The sequence below is a fragment of the Centruroides vittatus genome, unplaced genomic scaffold, assembly GCF_030686945.1.
Source record: "Centruroides vittatus isolate TY-2023 unplaced genomic scaffold, ASM3068694v2 scaffold_386, whole genome shotgun sequence".
In the NCBI taxonomy this organism is placed as follows: Eukaryota; Metazoa; Arthropoda; class Arachnida; order Scorpiones; family Buthidae; genus Centruroides; species Centruroides vittatus.
This window is the reverse complement of record NW_027122706.1, coordinates 9,406,037-9,422,778: the sequence shown is the minus strand read 5'-3', so window position 1 is coordinate 9,422,778 and position 16,742 is coordinate 9,406,037. Positions and strand designations below refer to the sequence as shown.

General features: G+C 29.6%; 1 protein-coding gene across 1 annotated transcript in view; it reads right to left on the bottom strand.

The window, feature by feature from the left end:
• Positions 1-5,986, bottom strand: part of LOC136988818 (suppressor of lurcher protein 1-like) — a 160,262-nt gene extending 154,276 nt beyond the window's left edge. Inside the window, exon 1 of the mRNA XM_067286782.1 lies at positions 5,813-5,986. The gene's annotated coding sequence lies outside the window, so the exon portion shown is untranslated. The remainder of the gene's footprint in view (positions 1-5,812) is intronic.
• Positions 5,987-16,742: the final 10,756 nt, after the last annotated feature.

The window sequence follows — 16,742 nt, the reverse complement described above, 5'->3', positions numbered from 1 at the left end:
TATTAATTTTGTATGACTATTATAAAATAATCATTTTTAGTGATGGCCGATAGTTTTTCCTATCTGTTCCTGGAAAGAAAAGATGCTCGATAAAGAAAGAGATAGCGAAGAAAAAGGAACATGTTGTGGTTTAACAGAATCTAGTTTCTTTGCTTGTAATGCTACTCCCTAGAGAATAGGCAGAAATTAGAATGGATTGCCATCCTATACTTTCGATGTCTGGGACTATGTTACGCTTAGTGACATGTTTTTCAATGCCATTTCTTTTAGTTTCGCTTAAAAATTATTGAACTCCACAGATTTACGACACAAATGACTTTCTTGTAATCACTAGAAATCGTTGCCATCACATAGAAAAATTTTGTGTAGAAAAGAGCCAATCTTTTTAAGTCCGACAAATATTTTTTTTTTCCTTACAACAGACATTCTACCAAGTTTTGATGTTGCCGTAAATCTTTTATCCGAGTTTCTAGCTTTTATAGATTTCTATCTTCGAAGAAAAGACGATTGCTTACAAAAGATGCAGCCCTCTCTTTCTATACAAGCAATTGTCTTTTCGACAAATTCTCCAAAGAAAACTTTTACGGCTGACTCTTTGTAATTTTTATCATTTTTGAGGAGTTGTTTGTTTTTTGTATCGAAGTGTTGTTCAAAAGTAATTCTGTGTAAATTAGAAAGTATTATCTATTATATATGAAGACTGTATCTAATTGTGAAAGCTAGCCCGGAAAAATCAAGGCAGTTTGCCACATCTGGAGCCAGTAGACTCGCACGCTCCATTACTTCGATAGAGAAATGTTGAAGGCAGTTGTTTATCACTTTCTACATACAACCCTAAGTATTCTATCTTCCCGAAACAATAACTTATCAGTTAGAAAAATAAATTATTTAATTTTCTTCGATTAAAATTCTCGTTTTCTTAACGGTAAATCGGCTCGTTTTCTTTAATCTAGGAATTTAAATATCATTAAATGAATCCCTTTACGTGCAAAACAAAAAATGATTTAAAATATTTCTTACGAATATAAATACCAAAAAACGATTATAAGTAATTTAATTTAATCCGATAAATAATAAAATTCTTCTTCTTAATAAATCATTTCCTGATCCATAAAATATAATACTGCATTTAAAAGAATGAAAGAAAAAAAAAACGATACTTTCCTAGTTAAATTATGCCACAACCGGCTCAGGACCGAACGAAATGTCTCATTAAGGCGAAGACAATCTGAGTAGAGAATTAAAGGAACATTAGTTCTTGATACTTTTTTTCACTTCTTCAGACAACGAACAAGCCCCGGGTGGTGCTAGAGTCTATTTTAATAAATACCCTGTTATGAGATGGCAGGTTTCACTAGATAATATTTTCTTTTCTCTCTGTCTCTCTCTCCCTCTCCTTCTTCCTTTATTCCAGAACAAATTTTAATTAATTAATATCAAGGAAATGTTGTGTTGTCATGTGAAGACAAAGGTCGTTTTGAAAAAGAAAACAAGTTATTGTTCTGAAGATAGTCTAGTTTCCAGATTCGATTTAGCAACAAATTGTCGTATTAATTAATTCTTAATATTTTTCTATAAATTCATTTTACAAATTAACTCGCCAAGGTTGTTTCTAAAGCTAATATTATTGTAAGCCAGTTTCAAAAAAATACTTTTGTTAAAATAACTAGTGAAGAATTCTTTGTTAAAAACGCATATCTCAATATTCTAATTACAATCCTTAAAAAAAAAAAAAATAATAATAAAAATACATTTTATCTCAGCGAAAATATTTTGTGATTCATTATGATACATCGATAGTTTGAATACTTTAAATTCAATAGTCTATCAAGTATTAAACGATATATAATTATCAGCTATCAAATATAAAATGTGCTCTATATAAACACAACGTTTCGTTTATATATAAGTTAAGTATCTCTACGGAGAATTTAATGGGAATTAACCTATTAATTGTTTGTATACAAGCTGTTTAGTAGCTGTTTGATTTCTTTAAAACACGCTTTAATTTATTGTCGACCGAAGATTTTTTTAAAATAAATTACTGATCTTTAAAAGTTGAGAATATTCAGATTCCATACACCGAATATTTAAAAATATTCCAATAAAAAAAAGACTCAGATATAATTGAAAACAGATAATGTCTCTCTCAAAAAATTTAATCATTTTTCAAAAAAAAACAAAGACTATCAAAAATATAGATTAACAAATAGTTAAGTTATAGGCATTTTTCGTCTTAATCTTAATATAAAATTAAATAAAATCTTTATTTTTGTAAATTTTTAAATTCTAATATTTTATTAAAAACTGAAAAACTTATTTATGTAAATAATATAATTTTTTTTTTCAGCCAACCGACTTACATTGGGAGGATAATTTACCGAAGATTTTAAATTTAATATCAAAATCTAGCTTTAATTAATTTCTCGATCGATAAATTTATAATAGAAAACGTTTATTTACATCACGAATTTCGATAGTTTTACGTGGTTTATTTTTTATTCGTGATTAAATTTAGTTAATCTTACTGTCTGATATTTTTGTTTTGGTACTTAAAAAGAATGAAACGTCGGAGAAGTCACATTAACATCACTTACAACATGGTTTATATTATCTATTGTTACATTTTTCAATGAAACTATGATATATGGTGAAGTATATCGCTTAAACCTCGGGGTAAAAAACAATAGCGATACAACAAGAATTACATAAATGAAAAAAGTTAAAGCCGAGTCTTTTACACAAATTGGCTTTTATGTGGAGAAGAATACTTAGTCTACTCATTAACCATTAAGATATCTTGAAAACTTTTAACTATCATTAATTCAAACCAATTCATTTGTTCTCCAATGACAAATATATTTAGAAAATTCTCGTTTTAATTCGTCTTTCTTAACAAAGCCAATACTTTATAGTTTGTTCGGTTCAAAACACAACCAAGAAAAAAAAATCGATAAAATCGAGAGCAGATGGAGACAATTGAGGGAAAAAATGAAAAAAATAAAAAATGTTAGAGGATCCTTGCGAAAGTTAGCAACGTTGAGGCGTAACGTAAACGTAACAGATGTTACAAATTTGTCAATTAATTGCTATTTGATGGACTTGAACTTTCACGGAAAAGAGCTTTTCAAAATATCAGATCTGAACAGAAAGGTAATCGAAGGACACTTTCACATTCTGTATAAGCAACAGAAAATTTATCTCATCGTTCAACCGGTCAATAAATCGAAAAAAAAGGAAAATGTGGAGTTTTTGGAATGCGAAGCTGACGGGAAAAAAGATCATTCAACAATGCCTAAAAAAATCAAAAATAAAAAAAAATGCAGAAAAATATGTAAAATTAAGGAGAGAGCATCTATTATAATTCTGTAATTAAACTGTGCTAAAAGAGAAAGAATTTAAAATTCACTAGAGAATGAACATTGTTAAAAGAATATTGACAGAAATTTTCGATTTATCGAGTAGCCCACTTGGAGAGCTTCCTTTTGTTAAGGAGTCAGGCTGAGCAGAATTCTGGCTTGGAGATATGGAGAAAGGTGACGCAAAAGTTACCTTTCAAAGTGCAGCCTTGCGTATGGAGGGGAGAAAATCTTTTTTTTTTTTTCCTTCTTTTTCTAAAGAAAAGATCCAATAAACTTTTCACATCAATCTGACGATTGTTATAAATCTCTTTTCCAGTTAAAGTCAAATTATTTATATCAGAATTTCTATTATTTTGTCGAACTAAAAATACTGTAAATGTATGCGCAACAAAAAATTTTAATATATTTTTTTGATACTTAATAATTTCTATTAAGTAAAAAGTATCATTAAGAACAGTTTTTAAGCAATTTATAGGTAGCATTTACAAGTATTTAGTAAGTAAAAGTGATGTTAAAAGTAATCTACATAATACGAGTTGTTAAAGTTAAATTCCTTGATAAAAACACAAGCATTGGTAACTTGTCAGATCAACGTGTAAGAAAATATATATAATATCCATTTGAATAATTCCGATCATTAAAGTATTCGTTTTTAAAATTTATTATATAGTTAAATTTACATATTCTTTCATTAAAGTTTTAGGTATAATCATAAATCAATTATGGATGAACAACAAGTATGTTTAAGGATCATATTACCGTGAATAATTGCTCGATATTTTACACCACATAAGTGAATTTACTTTGCATAAATTACGTGATGCGGCATGAGAGCATCCTTGAAGAATCACCAACTGCCTTTTCCCAAAGAGATAAATAACTAGAACATCCAATACTAGAGAGTGTCCCTGTGGGAACTCGATCCACCTCACATCAGACAATCTCCTGTCTGTTCTGAGGCAATTCATTCTTCACCTAGTATATAGAACATGCCTATACTGTCAACATAGACATCCTATATCTACCACAATTGTTTCAAGCCTTTTCATCCCATCCTGCCCCAAGATCTAATAAAATTTACTTGTCGATTTGCAAGTTTGTTATAAAACAGATGTTTTATTGATTTGTTTCAACAACAAATAAAAACTATTGTACACAGATAAGTCTCGCATATTTTGTTCTCTGGAGGTATATTTTCTGTAGTTGTTGCTTACAAAGCCAATTTTCTGCGTATGTTTCTGCCTCTCCAAACAATGCTTTCGATAGAGAAATAAACTTTTCTACCAGTATTCCGTTTCGAAAAATTCGTTGTTTAGAGACTCTAACTCTATCAGCAACTCTTCAATGGATAAAATTCGATAACCAAAAATCTAAAACAAATCTTCCGAATATGTTTACGATCTAACATTGCGGATGTTCTCAGCGATTAGAATTAAGCATTCTTTTCTTATTAACACGTCGTCTTATTATTATTAAGACGCTAGAAAAACACTTAAAATTTAAAATAAAATTTAGATTTGATCGAAAACATTTTTCAACGACATTGAAGATATTTAAACTTATTTGAACAGTTTTATATGGCAGAGAATTTCCGTCCAAATAACTATTATAAGGCAGTTCGTGTGCCGGTTACCAAATATAAACGCGAATTGTATCCATTGCGCATGAAAAAAATTGCATTTTAACAATATGTTTCCAGAATTAAACTTTCGAAACGTGTTTATGAAGATTCGGAATAAGGTATTTTAATGCAAAATAAAGTTTCGCATTAACTAGGTATTTTATCTAATTCCAAGCATTTTTATCCGAAACGAAAAAAGCGCTTTGTTTCGAAAAACAGAAAGAAAATTGCTACGAGAATTCTCCTGATAGGCTATTTAGTCGGGATTTAATTCCTCCCTTATGATAAAAAATAAAAATTAAAAAACTTTTTCGATAATCCGATCATCATTACTTGTGCAACAAAGATTTTTTTCCTTTTCCTTTTCCCTGGAATTTTAACTATTTCGATAATTTAAAGTAAACATTTCAACTCCGGACGAATTAGATGCGATGGCAAAACTTGAGAGACAGACAATAGTTTGTAGCAGCAAAACGTGCTTATCCGCATTAAAGATGGGCTGTAAACTAGACTTTTCGTAGGAGAAAGAAAACGGCATCGTCTATTAGAACTGGCAGAATAGCAAAGCAATTAAAGCAATTATAGACGGACATAAAAATCCCAAGTGGAAATTAACCTTTTAAATCAAGAACGCATCACCCGATGCAGACTCCGCCCGAGTCTGCAGATGGCAAACCGCATCGTCTAGGCGACATTGTTGGAAAACTGTGTCAATTCGGATGTCCCGCCGGTCCCCTAACCAACGAGTGACAATTTGCAACTTGTCCGAACATCGTACCGGTTCACGAGCTTATAATATTCAAATAACTACACAGTGACACACACTTACTTTAGACGAAAATCCTGTCATTCCGGCTGCTTTAATACGCACGTTGTCATCTTTAAACGTCGGAAGGAGAGTTTTTTTACGGAGAGAGGATGGAGAATATCACGTGAAATCTAATCGGAGTGCGGGGACGTCTCACCGACCTCATACCCAAACTCACACGTTCGCCATCTTGTGTTATCGAGTGGCTTTGTTAACAGGCCGGCCACCAGGGGCGCTGGCTGCTCGGTCTGGCGCTCAGTGACAATGTTTAATGCTACAACACGGAAGTCGTAGAGAACTAAAACGAAACGGTTGGAAAAATGTTTGTTTTTAGCGTTTGTACTCCACTTATATTAACATTTCATATCACTTGGTATAAACTAACGTTTGCACGCTTATAAATAATGCATTCGCGCTTATTTTCTTCTTTTGTTTAATCTAATTTTTAACAAACACGCTCGACTATTACCTTCTTTTATAATGGGAATGGCAATTTTGATTTGACGAATTAAGTCCGAAGGCGTCACGGTACTTACTTATCGACATAAATCCACTTGGCACTTAGTGACAAGAGCACTCATTTCGATATCGAGTCGACGATGTGCCTCGAAACATGAATAAGAAATTCGTTTTGTCTGTACCCGTAACAGCTGTAGTTCCTATGATATATTGACTCCTGCGGTTCCACTTGGATTCTAAAGAAATGGCTCTGCTTTAGAGTTGTTCTATGATTCCATTTATCACAAAATTTTCTCTATTTCGTCGACCGTTACGATCCGAAATGACTCTATTCTCTTATTGAAACCAATAAGACGAAAACTTTTTTGTTATCTTCGAAACTTCATTACACCATTAATGGAGGAGTCGCTAATAAGGAACCGTATGATTTAGATTGTTCGAAATAGAAAATGTCAAAAGTTCAATTTGTATTGTCTCTAGCCATCTCTTTGTCTCTGCAGTTTGTCGTCGGCTTATGTACAACATGTGATCTCTCTTTAGGAGAAACCATTCGATTTTTGGCAATTGCACAGCCAGGAGAAATCCAAGCGTTTACGTAAAACTTTAAACAGATGTGTCAGACGATGCTTAAACTGCTTCCGTTTTATCACAATGAATTCAATTAGAAAATAGCATTTTTTTCGCTATATTCTTTGAAGAATTTTCTATAATTATTAATTTATTAGTCAAAAATAAGCATTGACTAAACTAATATGAGAAACAGATTTCATCCAAATCTTTCTTAAGCTTTGATTAAATATCTATCAATTTCTCTCTCCGTAATCTGATAATTATAGAAACGACTCGAGTAGAAATTGAGTTTGCGATAGGCAATCTTCACGTTAATAAATTCTTTATGGCAGTAAAAGAATTTTTTAATTAATACAAGGATTCAAATCGTATAAATATATTTTAATATCTAATACATATTTAATGCATTTTTAAAATGTAAATATTTATTTACGCCAATAATAAATGTGTACATATTGAGAGGCTTGTGTTTAAGAAATATTTTAAAAATTATAAAGTTAAATATGAAAAAGTAATATTCTATTTTAAAGATGGTAATTAGGAAGTGGATTTTTTTGTTAAACAAATATATATGTTTTTTCCTCCCTTTAGATTTGAATTTTTCTTGCTAATAATTTGCAACTCGCTCTCAGCAAGGTGCAAACCAGAGGCAATTCTTACATCTTTACAAAATAAGATGATTTTGACAGGTTCTTGAAATTCCTACTCACGATTGGAAGCAGCTCACCAGGAACAAACAAAAATCAATAACATTTGCATTCCCTACAACAGATTCCCTGCACATAAAACGATTTTTCTTTGTTTTGATATAGCATAGATAAGTCAATACATAATGTACAGAATTTCAAATTTTTTCAATGATCTATCAGATTTATATCAAAACAAATTTTGATTATATAGAATTCAAAATATATATATATATATATATTTCATTCGGTTGTTAGTATAGGAATTACGATTGTAACATCGGATTCATTATTTCATTAACAAAATTATAAAGAAGTAAAAAAACGATATAATAATAGTTTAAAGTAACAAGATATTCATGCGATTTATAATTAAAGTATTATAAAAATAAATTCACTTTAATTTTTGTCACGAGTTTCGAAGTAGAAATTTCATTTATTTAAAAAGTAGAACTAACAAAAATAAGATTTAAGAAAAATGCTTGGAATGTCTCCAAGCAACAAAACAGGGATGTTTTCCTGCCAGATTATACTTTTACGTGTATGTTTCCAACACAAATAGCTACCCAACTAAGAAAAATTGAGATGGAAGAACGAACCAAGATGGCTGCAACAAGCGTTGCAGAATACAAACCTTCGTTTTTTTAGCTTTATTTTCAACCAGCTAATAATAAAAGTTTTTCTTTTTTGCATTCTTTATGATTTGACTTCTTACGTTTTGGTAGAGGAAGACGTTTTCTTTTCTGAATTCACATCGTGTAATACACGTTCTAACAATGAGTGCAGATTCTGCGAATTGTCTCTTAGTCGAACCGTTACTGCACTTTTATGGGTATTTTATCATTAATGAGTCTTTTCATTAAACCGTTGCCCGTATTTTACCAGAAACTCTCTGTCACACATAAAAATCCACAACTAAATGCTATCGTTATTAATAGCTCCCTTTTATATGTAATTTATATATTTTAAATATATATGTGTTATATCGAGCTAATAAATAATACAAAATAATATATGAACCTCTATATATATATATATATATATTAATTAATTTACTAGTTTTTATTAAAAGTTTAATAATAAAGCAGTTTCTATCTAGATAAGCATTCTTACCATAAAAATGACACTTTATTGCGCGTAGGAATTCTCATAAACCTTGAAAAAACTCTTCTAAAATTAGATATTTAAGCCGTATTTTGGCATAGATAAAGCTTTTTAGATGCATTCGATCACATCAAAGTTTTTTTTCCTTATGTTTTAATAACATTTTTGAAAGGAAATGGCAACCGTCAAAAGCTTGGACAGAAGGAATAACGCTCACCATCTGTTCAAAAGTAACATTTAAAGAATAAGACTCGTTTAAAAATACTAAAAAATAGCTAAAATTTACAGATGAATCCAGTTGATCCTATCTAAAATATCAAACTGGCAAAAAAATGATATATTTTAATTAAAAACTAAAAATTATTATATGATTTTAACAATAATTTTCGATCAATAATTGTTGTACTAACACTTATTAATATAAGTTCGTCCGCTTGTTTACAATTATTCCATCACAATTTGACGGTGTAATGTCTAATACATAGATAAACAGCCAACATGAATAATTACAATTATCGCAGTTTCTCTTGATGACATAACAATCTGCCATTGTAGATAGGAAATTGAATATCGGTTTTTAATAGTAACATGATTATAATAAACTAAACAATAGTATATATTCAGTATTTTATAGATTCTTTTATCGTTTATACATTCCTTCAAGGCTCTGCTGCTGTCAAAAAAGACGGATTTCCAGGATGTCCACTAGGCTATTCGCCTATCGCGTTGCATAAACATAAACAACAGTTGTGGACATTTTTTCTCTTGACGGATAAGCATTGAGGATAATACGAGAATAAAAGAATTTTCGGATAATTCTTTGTTTAAAATTATACACATTTTTAGAAAACTTTCCTCGAAACTTTTTATACCCAGCGTTAAATATAAACTTTCTCACCAACTTTTGATAAAATCTAAAAGTATTAATGTTATTTGTATTTATAAAAATATAATATTTATGCAAATGAAGATAAAATTTAACAGATTTTAATATTTTTATATATTATTTACGCCTAATTTTGCTAACATTAATAAACTCAAATATGTTCAAAATGTTAGCAGAATATTAATATTTGCTTCTATAATGATTAAATACACAATTTAATAATTTATTTAATAATAATAAACATGCAAAATAGGTTAGAATAGAAAATTAATACAGAAAGCACAATTAATAATATCTAATTTTACATCAGAAACGTAATAAAAAAAATATTTATTGGTTTATTTTTTGTGCAGATGAATAATTAAAATTATTTTCATTTGATAAATAAATATAAATCGAATATATAACGCAAATAAATAAAGTAATTAATCATTTACTTAACTACTCAATAGTCGATAGAGAAGAGACAAAAATTGTTCAAGTTAAAGCAAAGTTTAAGAATGTTTATATAACTTTTGCCAGTAGAACATCTCATAAATATATATAGTATATAGTACATATATATATACTGTATATATAACTTTCTCGAGACCTGAGAATAAAAAAGAACATTTTATCTCTCATTTTGAGTATTTTTCTTCTCCGTGATATTAACTATTGATAGGATTTATATCATATTATTATATAATACTTAAATTATTATTACATTTTTCTTATTATTATAACGTTTTTATAACGTCTGAAAAATAAAATTTTATCGACTTTCTCTATATACTCATATCTAGTTCACACATAAAAATATAAATAACATTTATTTATTATTATTATTATTTTAACACAAAGCATCTAAGAATGCTATATTTTATCACAAATTATAAATAGAGAAAAATTTTAAAATAATGGTCAGCTGTTATTCTGGACCAATTAAATTATTTCTTTCAAAAAGAATAGATATATACATATATATATCATAGTGAAAAGAGATACATTATAGGTCACAGTTTCAACTGAGTAAATTACTACCTACTCGAAGAACCTAAGTTCAATATAACCATATTTTTTAATGTTTCAATGTGTATATTTACATAAGTTGTTTTTTCTTAATCAGTGATGGATTAAGACCTTCTGGAGTTCTAGGCACAGAAGATTTTATATAATTTTACACTTTCTGGGGTTCTCTAAGTAATTTTACCTCATAAACTAATAACGTCTAATCGAAGCCATAAAATTATCTATAAAAAAATACAATTGCAACGATAAAATTGCTTAATTTTTGTTACAATTTCGGGCCCCCTAGGTATGCCTAGTGCCACTAATCTTAATACTGGAGTACATCAACTGTGAAGCAATAAGACAAATAAAGATTGAAAGGATTTCTAAAATAAAAGATTTTAATAAGATAAAAATGTAAACATTAAACATAAAACTCACCAGAGAATACGTGATTAATTATTAAACAACAATTATAAACAGCAAAATACATTCAAGTTTTATTCAATAAAGTTCGATAAGATTTTTTTCTTCCTTTTGAAGAAATACAGATGTCATTTACGTTTCCGTTCATTTTGTTATTTTCTCTCGGATGAAATTCCTCGGTATTTTTTTAATCATTAATGTTCCAATTTGTTTAATTTAATTTCAATTTTATCTAGATACGCAGAAAATTGTTAAAGTGAAGCGAATCGTAAAAATTTGACTGGAGTATTGAGTTGTAGCCATACTCATTTAATTCGGAATTACTGGAAATAATGATTTTAATTCTTCATTTTAATCAAATTTATTTATTTTTCATTAAATTTACTTCATAAATCACTTCAGCTTGATTGATAAGCCATTATACTAAGGCATTTGCAAGAAAATCAATAGATTCATCGGTTTTGAGTTTCTTTATTTACATTTTGTTATTTATTTATCGTTAATATGTACAAGGTTGAACATTAATTTTTAGTTTGTGTGAAATTTTGTGTAATCCCAGTTATAATTGATAATTAGAAACGTTTAAAGATAATAAGATATTCTTTGGTTGTAATTTATCACAAAATGTGATCATAATTTCATTCAAATCTTTGTTTGCATAGAGAAAATGAGTTAATTACCTATATACTTGATAACAAGTATATAGATAATTAACTATTTAACCTCATTTTCTCTTTCTCAGGATTTTAAATGAATGCGACAAAAGTTCTTAATGCAGCATTAAGAGAAGCATTATGAAAATTACTAACAAAAAGAGATTTATTATTAAATTATTGACGACTCTTTTTATTAAAACATAAGCCAGTTGTTAGCTGATTTTGGAGAAGATCCTCTTTTCATTATTAAAAATCCATCCACTGCATAAAACTAATTTTATTATACTTTTAGAAAGTATAATTAAAGTAAAATTGGCAACAGTTTGGAGGAACCTTTACTGAATAATTTAATATGATGATTTTTTCCCGGCTCCGAAGGAGAAAAACAAGAGCGCGAGAGAAGAAAAAAGAAGACTCTACAACGTAAAGTTGAAAAAAATAAAACGGAAAGGAGCAGATTGGACGGAAACGGAGGATATCCGAGAGTGAATGGTTCGCCCCTAGCGTTGCACATTTACCAGCTTAAACGAAGGGATAAAAGATTGACGAACGTATAAGGGAGGAGCAATTTGTCACCAAACTATGACACCGGATTAGAAGAGGCATTGTTGTTTTCGACCATCAAGATAGCCAGATACCTTCCGCCTGATTGAGAAATGACTGTGTGAAAAATGGGAAGCGGCAAGATGATTTTCGAACCGAAAAACTATTAGGGTGGCAAACTAACGGCGGCATCGGTCCTACAGAGGCTCACTCTCTCAATTAACGAGTCGTTCGTTAAAACTAACCGACTACATGTCGTATAAATCTTATTTGATTTACAAAGACCACTTAACGTCAATCTTTTATGTTTACAAAGAAAATTTTGTCTTTCGGCTATACTTGGCTTATATTTTAATTATCTTTGCTGTGCCGCTGATAAAAATTCTTATCGATAAGACTCGACGAAAATTTTATTAGATGCCAACTTGATTGTTAAATGTGTATTAAGAAAGCTGCGATGTTTTTTAAAAATACCCCAATTTGTTAATAAAGGATGTTGTAAGATTTTAGATTGCCTATTTACATAAATATACTCCAATCCAGTAATAAGGAGATTGTGGTAATCCCCATTTCGAATGTTTTAAAGTTCGGTGAGCCTTTTATACTTACGAACAAAGAAAGAATAGGCGTCCTTGACCCAACGCTGCACAGAAGAGCTGCCGGACTATCGATCGCTACTAGAATTAACATGGAATTAGACCGAATCCACGGGAGATAGTTTGTTGCAAGATAACTAGGAGATTTTTCTATTCGTTCGCCACTGGAGGTCTCGGAAACGTAAAGTATCCAACTCTAATCTTCTGTTCTAGGATTTGCAAAAATCCTACTCTCAAGCTAGGAAATGGCAGACATTTGTCTTGAAAAGTAATCTGAAGCCGGCTTTCTGTGTGAGATATAGTTCTTTCGGCCAGGAAGAGGCCTGTCAAATTTATAAACTCGTCTTTTTTGAAGGATTTCTTTCTTTTGTGCCTGATTTGTTTCAATATAGGAAACATTCGTCATTTGATGATAAAGGATTTTGATTTGAAATAGATTTAAGTTTCGAGTCATCGCAGAACTTTTACTTCTTATACCCATTCTAAAAAATGATCTGTTTTTTTATCATTAAAGAATCTAAAGAGAAAAAGATTGTTAGCAGAATCGGTTTTATTCGTCAGAATTGAGTAGTTTTTTGTTGAAAGCGATTTTCTCCTATAAGATATTTTGAGAGGATAATACTTTATTTTAAATGGCATCCCTCTATCAGATGGAGAGGATCTTCTAGTTCTAGAATCTAGAATTTCTGCAGTTTTGTGGGCCATTGACTAAAAGGCCTCAACTGGCTGTTTCGGTCGATGTTCAGAGATCTTTAGCTGAAATGATCTTTTGCAGTCGTTGACTGGGGAAGCTTATCCACACCAACTGCTCTAATGATTACGACCAGACAAAGAAGAGATAATTGCCATGTTCTTCTTCTACTCTCATTTAACTGTTAAATAGATTTCATTTGCTACATTTTATGTTTTCTTGACTGCGTTTAGAAATATTTTTCCAAATTATTATATTCTTAGCAAAGCTTTGCTAATAAGAATTCAACTAAAGAACTAATTACAATAGCTTTGAAACATCAATTATATATATAATACTAATTTAGCATTATTTAAAATTTATTTCTTTAAACAATGCATTTAAAAGCTCATATAATTTGTAGAGAGGAAGAATTAAAATGTATCCGAAATCAATAAATGTATATTATAATATATTACAATATAAAAACTTTTTACGATAATTTAAAATGTTGATCTATGTAAGATTATTCTATTGTATTATTTATTTATTTTTCTAGTTTCAATAGCTCGTATATTTGCATTTTATTCAATTATTATTTCAACAAAAATGGATAGCAAAAGCAAAAATAGCTATAAAAACGCTCATTAAAATTCACTTTATCTATTTTCATAGTTATTATCTCTAATGCTAAATCTTTTTTCCTTAAATCATTAAGAATTTTATAAAGTGTCTATGGAACTTACTTTCTCTTTCGACGTCCTATCGTGATCATTTGCATTCGGACGTTCAATACATTTAAATATAAGTTTAATTAAAATTCAGACAACATTTAGGAAGTCGAATGGTAATAACAATGAGAACTCGAGCCAGCAAAATTGCTGCATCCATGCATTTTGTAAAAAGAGAACATTCTGAAGGATGAGATGGATAGATTCTGCGAGAAATATCTCATGGCTGACAACATTGTTTCGCGGACATTGATGTATTATCAGAAATCTCACTGTTAAACTCTCAAACGGAAAGAGATATCGAACCGAACCGTGGGTCAATCCCATTCACCATACTCACATTACCGAGATCAATTTAAATTTCTGCCAAAGAGTGTCACACTTTGCATCCTGGTATCTAAAATAACCAACAACCGTCACTACTTTTAAGTCTAGTTTATAATTAGACAGAAGATTAACGACCTATCAAATTATTTTCTGTATCTTAAATAAAATCCGAATAAATACTTATTTTTGGCAAACAATATATTCTCATCAATAAAAGTAGGAAAGTGTTCTAAAGTCAGACCAACTAGAAAAACTATTTCTTTAGATGTTGTATCTTCCATTCTCAGTAATGGAAGTTTCCATTATGATTCTGCCATGGTAATGTTTCCCGGTGGAGAGCGGGATGTCTTTAATCGAATGTCTTTCAAGAGTTCTATCCTTTCTTTAACAGCAATCTTATTTTTGGAGGTGACGATGGCCGTTGACTCTGATATTAGAGAATGTTACCTCACAAACAATGCTTCTGTCGTAATTACAATTCTTACTTATATCTTAGCAGAGAAGTATGGTTGATTGCAAATGAGAATTGAAATGTATTTTCCCTCTTGATTAAGAACTTTCTCTTTTTCTTTTCTTATTCTTCTATAAATATTAATGATTTAAATTTGGCCGAGAGTGTAATTTCCTTTTTTTTTCCAACGGACTTTCTCGTTATGGAATCTGCATAAAATTTTAAATAACATGTTACAAAGGATTACGTTTTTGTCTCAATAACTTTCACTATTGAAATTTTCTAATATCGATACTCGTTTCCCACTAATTTTTCAAAGTAGTCGAACAGATGAGGAAAGAATTCATTACTTGAACATGTTTAGAGAATGATCAAAAGGTGCTACCGCTAAAAACAATCGAAAAAATAATATAATAAACTGAAAATTCTTGAAATTGTTTCAAAATCTTTTAACAGGGAAGAAAAGGAATTTTTCTTTGATAAAGAAATAACTTTTTTCTTCTTTTAGAAAAAAAATGAGTTTGTTAAGAAAAAATCTTTAGAAAAACAATTTTAAGGAATTCGCGATTTAAAGCAAAGAAGAATATTTTGAATAGCAATAACAATTTTGCTTATTATTATTATTTAAATTCAACATTCCCAAATTGTTAGGTAAATTAGTTTCATCGAAATTAATGACTTAATTAGTTATCTATTTGAAATAAATTCAAACATGTGAGCTTTGTTATTATATCAAAAGAATGTAAAAGGCAGATGCTCTTAAGAAAACTGATAAAAGAAAATTTATGAGATGGATATATTTATGCAAACTTTATTTAAATTTTAATACTGCTCTCTATTTATAAGTTTCCTTTATATACTTTTTCGCTTGTTGTTTGTTTGCATTTTAATGAGAATGCGAGTGAAGTAAGGTGCAAATGTTAGTGATTGACGATCCAACGTTAATACTAAAGTAATAAATCTTATTAGGAGTTCGATTTTAAAAAGGAAAAGAAAAAAAAATTACGCATTTCTATTGAACTTTGGCTTTACTTGACATAAAGATTAGTTGGTAAAAACAACTCTAAAGTTTCACTTTTAGAATTAAAAATGGAGAACCGCTAGAGGCTTCCTTATTGTGGCTTGCGTGATAAATCGTTATCGAGATCGAGCAGAATCACGGGTTATTAACTCTTTACTTTTAAAACAGAAAATTAAAAACTTCGTAATTTTAAAAGCAAACATTTACTAAGTTTTCCACTTATTCAAAATTCATACTTTACTGAGATAATTATTTTTACTTTCCAATAAAATACGGCCCATTAATTATCTTGTTACAAGTGCTAATCTGGACTTAATGAATTCGTATTATCGCTTTAATTTTTGGGAAAAAGTTTAAAACCTTGTTATTCCTTCTTCTTTAAACAAATTCCAATAACATAGTAACAGAGGGCACAAGTTGATAATGGAATCTCATCAGCCAAGTAAATGCAAAGAATGAAGCGAAAGAGAAAAATTCTGTTCATTGATTAACTTCCCTCGATACAGACAAGATTAAATCTGTTTAGCCTCCCTTGTAATTTATCGATATAAAATTTCGGATCAAATATACTCCCAATGATAATAATAATAATAATATTCTTTCGACTTTAAAAGTGAATCCAGAAATTCTGAAGTGTATAATCTAAGTAACCATCAGAAAAATTAATGAATGCTTTAAATTTTCGGTGAAAAATTGTTGATTGTAAATACGATAATTCTGATAGGCGAAAAAGGGGAAAAAATAAAAAATAATAGCGCATCGTGATACAAGTTAAGCTTTCCAGATAACGGACGGACAAAAACCGATCATTCGCTTCTTTTAGTGCTTATTAAAC